Genomic DNA, 9,311 nt, shown 5'->3' with positions numbered 1-9,311 from the left:
AGCAGACTTGCAGAATGTGCCCTTTGGAGATATAATGTATTATATATGCCTGAGTGGGTTTTTTTGTTTGTGTGTTTTTTTAAAAAAAAAAGCTAAAGTGGATAAATACTTTTAAATGATGGTATATGGAGGGGATTATAATCAATGTAATGAAACAAGTTATATGAATTTTTGAATGTGAAACTGATGATATGCCCTGTAAACTTTCACTCAATCCACAATAAAAACCTTAAATTAAAAAAAAAAATAGATATCAACAAATAGAAGACCAAGGAAATAAAGTCAAATGCATAGAAACTGAATAATATCCTACTGAAAAGCGACTGGATAGTATAACAAATAAAACGTGAATTCACAAAGTACCTAGAAATAAATGAGAATGAAAACACAACAAACCATTATCTTTTAGACATGGTAAAAGGAATGCTGAGAGGACAGTTTATTGTAATAAATGCACACATCCAAAAAGAAGAAAGAATCAAAATCAACGCATTAATACAGCATCTTCAACAACTAGAAACAGACCAGCAAAGTAAACCTACAGTCAACAGAAGAAAGGAAATAATAAAGATTACAGCAGAAATAAATGAGATAGAAAACATAAAATCTATAGAAAGAATCAACAGGACAAGAAGCTGGTTCTTTGAAAGAATAAATAAAATTGACAAACCATTGGCAAACCAAACAAAATAAAAGAGGGAGAAGACACAAATAACCTGCATAAGAAATTACATGGGTGATTTCACAACAGGACCTATAAAAATAAAAAGGATAATAACAGAATATTATGAAGAGTTGTACTCCAATAAATTTGAAAACCTAGAGGAGATGGATACATTTTTAGAACAGAACAACTTACCTAAACTTACACAGAGTGAAGTAGAAAACTTGAACAGACCTATAACAAAGGAAGAAATTGACCAGATCTTCAAAACACTCCCAACCAAAAAAAGTCCAGGTCTAGATGGCTTCACTGCTGAGTTTACCAAGCATTCAGGGAAGATCTGTCACCAATTCTACTCAAATTATTCCAGAATATAGAAGAGGATGGAAAACTCTGTAATACATTCTATGAATCAAGCATAGCCCTTATACCAAAACCAGAGAAGAGCAACACTAAGAAGGAAAATTCTAGACCAATATCCCAAATGAACATAGACACAAAAATTCTCAACAAAATCCTAGGCATCAGAATTCAACAACACATAAAAAAAAAAAAAACTCATGACCAAGTGGGATTCATATCAGCGATGCAAGGATGGTTCAATATCAGAAAAACAGTCAATGTAATCCATCATATAAATAAGAAAAAGGAAAAGAACCACATGATCATATCAATTGATGCAGAAAAGACATTTGACAAAATCTAACAGCCATTGCTGATAAAAACACTCAACAAAATAGGAATTGAAGGCAAATTCCTCAACATAATTAAGAGCATATATACAAAACCAACAGAGAGAAACTGAAAACCTTCCCCTTGCAAACAAGTACCAGAGAAGGATACCCTCTATCACCACTCCTGTTCAGTATTGTTTGGGAAGTACTGTCAGAGCTGTAAGGCAAGATAGAGAAATTAAAGGCATCAAATTTGGTAAAGAAGAATTAAAACTCTGTTTGCAGACATTATGATCCTATACATAGAAAACCCCAAACTCGGCAGAAAAAAACTACTGGAACTCATTGGAAGATTCAGCAAAGTGGCAGGGTACAAGATCAAAATACAAAAATCAGTTGGATTCCTCTATACTATTAATTACAACACCGAAAAGGAAATTAGGAAAGCAAGATCATCTACAATAGCCACACAAAAGATGAAATATTTAGGAATAAATGTAACCAGAAAAACAAAGGACCTATACAAAGAAAACTACAAAATGCTACTACAATAAACCAAAAGAAATTTACAAAAATGGAAGAACATACCATGCTCATGGATAGGAAGACTTAGCATTGTGAAAATATCAATAATACCCAAAGCAATATACACATATAATGTAATCCCAATCTGGATCTCAACATTCTTTAGAGATAAGGAAAAAGCAATTACAAATTTTATATGGAAAGGAAAGAGATCCAGGATAAGCAAAGCACTGCTTAAGAAGAAGAACAAAGTTGGAAGCCTCTCACTCCTTGATTTCAAAATTTGCTACATGTCTACTGTGGTCAAAAAGGCCTGATACTGGTACAATGAAAAATATATAGATCAATGGAACAGAATGGGAATCCAAAAATTAACTCATCCACATACAGCCAACTGATTTTTGACAAAGGGACATAGTACACTGAGTGGGGAAGACATAGTCTTTTCAACAGATAGTGCTGGCAGATCTGGAAATTGATATTCAAAGGACTTAAACAAAATCTTTACCTCACACTATATACAAAGACCAACTCAGCATAGATTGAAGACCTAAATGTGAATCCCAAAAGTCTGAAGATCATCATTGAAAAAATAGGGCTCTAATCCTGGGCACACACAGACTATGAAACACTGTGAAAATTAAACAAAAGAAGACAAAACAGATGATTGGGACGTTCTAACAATTAGAAATTTATGTGCGTCAAAGAATTTCACCAAAGAGTGAAAAGGGAGCCTACAGAAAGGGAAAAATATTTTGCAATGACATATCAGACAAGGGAATAATTTCTAAAATCTATAGGAAACTACAACACCTCTACAAGAAAAAGTCAAGGAACTCAACTAAAAATGGACACAGGAAATGAACAGACATTTTGCCTAAGAAGACATCTGGGCAGCCAACAAACATATAAAGAAATGTGCATGCTCATTAGCCATTGTTTTTGTTAAGTGCTGTTGAGTTTCTTCCTACTCATAGTGATCCTTGTATAGAGTTTTCGAGGAGCAGCTGTTGAGCTTGAACCACTGACCATGCAATACAAATGACTTTGCAGTCTGGCGCATTAACCCACAGTGAGATGCAAATCAAAACAACAATGAGATATCATCTCACATCAGCAATAACAGCAAAGTTCAAAAATGCAGAGGATAATAAATGCTGTCGAGGATGTGGAGAGACTGGGAAACTCCTATATTGCTGGTGGGAATGCAAAATGGTCAAACCACTTTAAAAAACAGTACAGCACTTCCTCACAAACTTGGAAACAAAAATACCTTATGATCCAGCAATTCCTCTACTTGGTATATATCCACAAGAAATATGAGCCATAACACAAGAGTAGATATATGCACACCAATGTTCATAGCAGCACTATTTACAATAGCAAAATGATCGAGACAGCTTAAGTGCCCATCAATGGAAAAATGGATAAACAAACTTTGGTACATACACACAATGGAATATTATGCTACCATGAAGAATAACAAGGAACCTGCAAGCCACCACATAGCATGGATGAACCTTGAGGACGTTATGCTGAGTGAATTTAGTCAATAACAAAAGAACAAATATTACATAAACCATTATTGTAAACGCTTAAGAAAAGATACCCATATTAAAATGAAAAAAAAAAAAATCATTGTTGGTTACCCATGGGGTGGGGGTGGGGATAGGGGAATTGGAGTGAGGCAAAAGTTGAGCACAGCGTAGAGGCAGACACATCATAGTTTGGGTGTTTGGGAGGGCAATACACAAGAAGGGTGAGGGGGTGGAAAAACAAAGTAGATAGGGGAACACTGAGACAGGTTTGTATGGGCTAAATCAGACAGAGATAAATAGTGATGCATGCTGAACCTTGGAACAATAAGTCTCTGTGATACGGAGATCGAGGCATAGTTTGAGAGGGGAAAAATGCTAAGATGCTTGACTGTCTTACATATATTTGTTTCCTTTGCCTACTATTGTAAAATGGATACTAGAGTTGGATATAAAGAAATGTTGGGAAACGATTACAGAAAGCTTGTAAGCCTGCCTTCAGCCTATAAGTGACTGGAATATCTAAAAGGGGTTCTAGAACTTGTGCAATGAAATAGTCCTCCTGCAGAACCTTTGCAGTGTATAGGACCCTAGGTGGAATCCTGAGTCCCATCCAGAACCTTCTGAAGTGGGATATTATCACAGAAAGGACAAGCGGACCAGCCTGGAACAGCTAGAGTGACAGAAGATACATCTTCAAAGAAAGATCATCAGGAAAATCCCAAAACAAAAAATGGCAGTATGACTGGCTACAACAAGAATAAGCAATTTGTTTGCTAGGAAGCCATCAAGGCAAGCAATCAAGTTCCTTCAGGACAAACCCCCCTCTAAGATGGAAACTCAAAGGGAACATAAAAGCAGGCATGTAAGCTTGTTGATGACCACATTGGTCTACTGATGAGTGGAAGAGGAGGAAAGACAGAAATGGAGAAATGGGCTGATTTTCAACCATGTTCCACAGACTACCATTGACCTGGTGATAAGAGAGAGAAAAGGAAGGGCTGGTTGGTACATAATGTGGGGAGACCTGGAGATACCTAAGCCTATGAACAAGGATATAGCCACAGAGGGCAATAGATGAGAGTTAAGCATCCAGCTGATATGAAGTTAGAGGAGGCACACAAGAACACTCAAAGTTGCAGATAATACCCATTTGACCTAACCTCGATGGCTTGATAATCAGAATTCAACTAGAGAAAGATTTTTAAAAAATAAAATAAAAAAGCACAAAACAATTTTTGATAAAGCAAATGAGGGTAAATGATACAATTTTATGAACATGAACTATACTCATGGAGGTAGTAACTCTAAATACCAACAGAGAAGGAGTCTTCACATCAATATCAAGGCTATCCCCTCTGTACACAGGGTAGGCAGGGATGGGCAACACAGACATTGACTACCTAAAATGAAGTGCCAATAAAGGCACGAAGTCACTGTCTTACAAGGTTTCAAGGGGGAGTTTAGTTTAATAGTGTATAAGGAAAAGAGTCCCCACTGAATACTTTCCATCTTGTCTAGATGGATCTGGTGAAAAGAGCTGGGGATAAGATTCTTATGATTCAATAGTGAGTAATTGTTATTATGACTAATTGCAACTGTCACAATTGTAAAGGTAGAAGTTTTGTAACAAAAATGGTGCAGTAATTAATCTTACAGTCCAGAAAAAAAGACCTTAGGACCACCAAGGGAGAACAGCATAAGCAGAATGTGAGACCTTAACCAGAGAAGCAGTGATGCCAGAGATGGAGGCAGAGATGGGGACATGAAAATTGGGAGCAGCTGAGGAGTCTACATTCATGGGAAGAGAGGGACAGAGAAATGGTGGCCAGGAGTCAGACTTGCAGAATGTGCACTTTGGTGGTGTAAATTATTATACATGCCTGAGTGTTAAAAAAAAAAAAAAAAAAAAGAGCTAAAGTGAAGAGAGAGAAAACTGTTATCTGATGGTACATGGAGGGAATTATAAGCATTGTAATGAAACAAGGTGTATGCTTTGTTGCATGTAAAACTGATGATCTGCCCTGTAAACTTTCACTCAATCCATAATAAAAACCTTTAAAAAAACAATCCCCCCCCCACACACACACACACATTCTGTGGGCTCCCTTTGTACTATTTTGGTGAAGTCTTTTGATGCACAGAAGTTTTTAATGCTTAGTATGTCCCAATTAACTATTTTGTCTTCTTTTGTTTGTATAGTTTTCACAATGTTTTGTAGTCTGTGTGCCCTGTATGAGAGTCATCAAATTTGTCCATTTTTTTTTCATTGATGGATTCACGTTTAGATGAATTTGTAATTCTGGGATTCACGTTTAGATCTTTAATCCATGCAGAGTTGGATTTTGTATATGGTGTGAGGTAAAGGTATTTTTTTCAATCTTTTGCATATTGTTGTCCTGTTCTGCCAGCACCATCTGTCAAACAGACAATCTCCTCTTCATGCAATTTATTTAGGCCCTTTGTTGAAAATCAATTGTCTATATGTGGATGGGTTAATTTCTGGATTCTCAATTCTGTTCCTTTGATTTATGTATCTTTCATTGTACTAGTACCAAGCTGTTTTGACCACTGTAGCCATGTAGTCAATTTTAAAACCAGGGAGTGAGAGGCTTCCAACTTTATTCTTCTCCTTAAGCAGTGCTTTGTTTATCCTGGGTCTCTTTTCTTTCCATATAAAGTTTGTAATTGTTTTTTCCATCTCTTTGAAGAATGTCACTGGAATCTGGATTGGGACTGCATTATATATGTAGATTGCTTTGTGCGGTATTAACATTTTCACGATGTTAAGTCTTCCTATCCAGAAGCATGGTATATTCTTCCATTTTTGTAAATCTCTTTTGGTTTCTTGTAGTAGTGTTTTGTAGTTTTCTTTGAATAAGTCCTTTGTTTCTCTGGCTACATTTATTCCTAGATATTTAATCCTTTGGTTGACTATTGTAACTGGTATTGCTTTCCTAAAATCCTTTTCAGCACTGTCATTGTTACTATAGAGGAATCCAGCTGATTTTTTTTTTTTTTAATGTTGATCATATACCCTGCCACTTTAATGAATCTTCCAATGAGGTCTAGTAGCCTTTTTACTGAGTTTATGGGGTTTTCTACATATAGGATCATATTGTTTGCAAATAAAGAGAGTTTTACTTCCTCTTTGCCAATTTGGATTCCTTTAATTTCCCTATTTAACTCTGGCTAAAACATCCAACACAATATTGAATAGGTGTGGTAAAAAGGGCATCCTTGTCTGATACCGGTTCACAAAGAGAAGGCTATCCGTTTCTCTCCATTGAGAGTAATATTGGCTGTTGGTTTTGTTTGTTGTTGTTGTGGTTAGGTGCCATCGAGTTGGTACTAACATATAGTGACCCTATGCACAGCAGAACTAAACACTGCTCGATCCTGGGCCAACCTCACTACTGTTGCCACACTTGAGTCCATCAATGCTGCCACATTGCCAATCCATCTTATTGGGGGTCTTTTTCTTTTTCTCTGACCCTCCACCTTACCAAACATGATATCCTTCTCCAGCAACAGGTCCCTCCTAACAATATGTCTGAAATATGAGACATGAAGTTTGGCCATCTTGGCCTCCAAGGAGCACTTTGGCTGTACGTCCTCAAAAACGGATCTATAGGTTGATTTGGCAGCCCATGGCACTTTCAGTATTCTCTTCCAAAACAACAACTCAAAATATCCATTTTTCTAAGGTCTTCCTTATTCACTGTTCAGCTTTCACATGCATATGAGGTTATTGAAAATATCATGGCTTGGGTCAGGTGCACCTTAGTTTTCAAGCTGACATCTTTGCTCTTCAACACTTTAAAAAGGTCTTGTGCAGCAGATTTTATTATTGCAATGCATCGTTTGATTTCTTCACTGCTGCTTCCATGAGTATTGATAGTTGATCCAAGAAGAATGAAGTCCTTGACAACCTCAATCTTTTCTCCATTGATAAGAATGTTGTTTATTGGTCTAGTGGTGAGGATTTTTGTTTTCTTTACATTAAGATGTAATCCATACTGAAGGCTGTGCTCTTTATCAGTAAATGGTTTAAGTTCTTTTCAGTTTCAGCAAGCAAGGTTGTATCATCTGCATATCGCAGGTTGTTAATGAGTCTTCCTCCAATCCTGATGCCACATTTTTCTTCATATAACCCAGGTTCTCAGATTATTTGCTCAGCATACAGGTTGAATAAACATGGTGAAAGAATACAACCTTGTAGCACACCTTTCTTAATTTTAAACCATTCAGTGTTCCCATGTTCTGTTTGAACAACTGCTTCTTGGTCCATGTACAGATTCCTCATGAGCACAATTAAGTGTTCCGGAATACTCATACTTTGCAATGTTGTCCATAGCTTGTCATGATCCACACAATTGAAAGCCTTTGCATAGTCAGTAAAGCACAGGTAACCATCTTTCTGATATTCTCTGCTTTCAGCCAAGATCCATCAAACATCAGCAATGATATCCTTCATTCCACAGCCTTTTCTGAATCTGGCTTGAACCTCTGGAAGTTCTCTGTCAATGTATGATTGTAGCCATTTCTGTATTACCTTTAGCAAAACTTTACTCACATGGGATATCAAAGCGATTGTCCAAAGATTTCTACATTCCGTTGGGTCACCGCTCTTTGGAATGGCCACAATCAGTCAGCCAGATAGTTGTCTTCCAAATTTCTTGGCAGAGATGAGTGTGTGCCTCCAGTTCCACTTCACTTTCTTGAAAGATTTCAATTTTTATTCCTTCAATTCCTTGTGCCTTGTTCTTTGCCATTTCCTTCAATGTACCTTGGACTTCCTCCTTCAGTATCACTGGCTCTTGATCATATGCTACCTCTTGAAACAGTTGAACATAAACTATTTCCTTTTGATACAGTGACTCTGTGTATTCCTTCCATCTTCTCTTGATGCTTTCTGCATCATTCAATAATTTGACCAGAGAATCTTGCAGTAATAAAAGTTGAGGCTTGAATTTTTTCTTCATTTACCTCAGTTTCAGAAATGCTGAGCATGTTCTTCCTTTTTGGTTTTCTGATTCCAGATTTTTACACATTTTGTTGTAATATTTGTCTTTATCCTCTCAAGCTGATCTTTGAAATTTTCTGTTCAGCTCTTGGACCTCCTCATTTCTTCCATTTGCTTTAGCATCTCTACACTGGAGAGCAAGTTTCCATGTCTTTTCTGACATCCGTTTTGACCTTTTCCTTCTTTCTTGTCTTCACAATGACTTTTTTTATTTCTTCATGTATGATGTTCTTGATGTTACCCCACAACTCTTCTGGTCTTCAGTCTTTAGTGTTTAATATATCCAATCTGCTCTTCAGATGATCTCTAAATTAAAGTGGTCATATTTTGGCTCTCATGGACTTGTTTTCATTTTCTTCAGCTTCAGTTTGAATTTGCATAAAAGTAATTGATGATCTGTTCCACAGTCTGACCCTGGCTTTGTTTTCACTAATGATATGGAGCTTTTCCATCATCTCTTTCCACAGATGTAGTCAATTTGATTTCTGTATATTTCATCTGGTGAGGTCCATGTGTAAGGCGTCTCTTATGCTGTCTAAAGAAGGTATTTGAAATGAACAAATCATTGGTTTTTGCACAATTCTATCATGCATTCTACAGCATCGTTTCTATCACCAATGCCATATTTTCCAACTACTGATCCTTCCTCTTTGCTCCCAACCTTTTCATTTCAATCACCGGTAATGATCAATACATCTTGATTGCATGTTTGATCGATTTCAGATTGAAGAAGTTGGTAGAATGCTTCTATTTCATCCTCACTGGCTTTAGTGTTTGGTGTGTAAATTTGAATAATATTGGTATTAACTGGGCTTCCCTGTAGGCTCATGGATATTATCCTACCAAAGACAGTGTTATACCTCATGACTGATATGGATATGTTCTTT

The sequence above is a fragment of the Chrysochloris asiatica genome, unplaced genomic scaffold, assembly GCF_000296735.1.
Source record: "Chrysochloris asiatica unplaced genomic scaffold, ChrAsi1.0 scaffold00205, whole genome shotgun sequence".
NCBI classification, from domain to species: domain Eukaryota; kingdom Metazoa; phylum Chordata; class Mammalia; order Afrosoricida; family Chrysochloridae; genus Chrysochloris; species Chrysochloris asiatica.
The sequence above is the reverse complement of the archived record's forward strand: the minus strand, read 5'-3'. Positions refer to the sequence as shown.